The following is a 1,885-nucleotide window of genomic DNA, read 5'->3' as shown; positions in this document are numbered from 1 at the left end:
GTATAGTGAGTCAAGCCGAGAAAGAGTGATAGGTTGCATTACTTACTAATGACATCTCTTGTGCTAATCTTTTAGATCCAATTGCAAGCCTAAGGCCAGTTGCCTTCCCTGGAGATGGAGTCGTAGGCCCATAACCTTTTTGAATCCTTTGAAACAGCTATTTTATCTTGAGTTTCCTATCTTGTACTTGACTTTGGGTAATTCATCTAGTGGAGTGCCCTGGCGGTTATAATTAGAATCTAATCTCTCTAGTACGACTTCCTGTAAGCCAGTGCTTTGACCTATTCTCTCTATTGCTAAAAATGCTTTACCAGGCGCCAGCCAATGGCAGTTATCTCGCTTCTGCTAAGGTCCATAGATAGACTGGTACGGATAATAACTATACTTAGTTACTATTATGGAGAATAAAAGGAAGGGTCTGAGGAGGCTTTCTAATTAGAAGAAGGGAATGAATGGGGATGGGCTCTGTTGCCGATATTGCTCCTTAAGTCTAATAGAGGTATGGCGGCTAGGGCAGAAAAAGGAAAGCAAAACAGTTTCTAGTAAGACCAATCGTTTGAGAGTTGGAGGGTTCACATTAACACCAGCGCCTAATACTAGAAACTAACCCTTAGTTAGAGCGTAACGGACTAGGGGGACTATCAGTTCTAGTTTCCCCTTATTTGCGAGACGCCCTTTCCAAGCGCAGGAGTCGTGCAAGGCTAAGAAAAATCTTTATTATATTATAAAGATGGGCAAGCGAAGCGAATAAAGGCGGCAAAGCCAATCAATCTCAGTACTTTAGGATCTCACCTCTTTCTCTTTTCTTTTCTCTCGACTTTCTTCTTTTAGTCAGCCTAAATCCTAGCTTAGCTTCAGAGCTGACTTTCTTTAATGCATAATGTGAATAAAAGCTTTCAAGATTAGCACCTAGTATTTAGCTTTGCGGGAGAACTCAAAATTCCGGCCTGCAGGAGAAAGAAGCTCGACTGGACCTTCTTTCTTCATTTTGCCCACTAAAAAAGGAAACCGCAAACACTGACATTGCCACAAGCGGGAAGTACTTAAGAAGAAGACTCAAGAGATCCACTCTCTTAGAAGAGCTTAGGAATAATAAGAAAAAGTATAAGAAGCTAGCTGATCTAAAAGTTCTCTTAGCAATCGATCCTTAGTAATCGCTAAATAGGGGCCCTAGTTGTTCACATAGATTTTTGGAGGCTCGAAATCCCCTTAGTATAAAACTGGAATGACCGGATTACTATATAATCTAAATGTCTTCCCTTACTCTAAGGTCTTCTCTTAAGCTATCGAATAAGCCAATATCTTCTACAGGACTAAACTAGATCAATTAGAAATTACCCTACGACTGCTGGCTTTCACTGATGTACTTGAAGAGGATTCTCAAAGGCTTTCTTCTTTACTGACTGTAACGTAACAAGCGAAGCACTTACACTCCCTTCATTTAGAACTTAAACTGGCTCTAGAGGAGTAGGACTTGAACCCTCAATGGCTGGACCGACAGCAAAGGAACCTGGTCACTTGCTCGAACCCAGATTCCATGGAGTACTTCACTTCCTCTCTCCCTTACACCATGACACTAGAGGGCTGTAACGTACTCATACCTTCAAAAGGCGGAAAAGAAAGCAGAAGGAATGGATAGGTATGTAAAAAACCTCCTATATCCATGGAACCTTTTACTCCCTAGGGATCACTCCATTCCCAACTCTGAAAAAGAAACTCTTACCGACTAGGGAAACCTCGTATAGACATTGTGTCTCGCAAGGAAATTGGCAGCTGGCCTAAAATCCCTTGATTGACCTAGCTTGATCATATGAAAAAAAAAAGAAAGGTGAAGTTGATTTTTAGAATATAAAAGGGATTCCTTCTCTTATCCTCTATATAGCTC

Source organism: Primulina tabacum, chromosome 6 (genome assembly GCF_025594145.1).
Source record: "Primulina tabacum isolate GXHZ01 chromosome 6, ASM2559414v2, whole genome shotgun sequence".
In the NCBI taxonomy this organism is placed as follows: domain Eukaryota; kingdom Viridiplantae; phylum Streptophyta; class Magnoliopsida; order Lamiales; family Gesneriaceae; genus Primulina; species Primulina tabacum.
Note: the sequence above shows the minus strand (reverse complement) of the source record.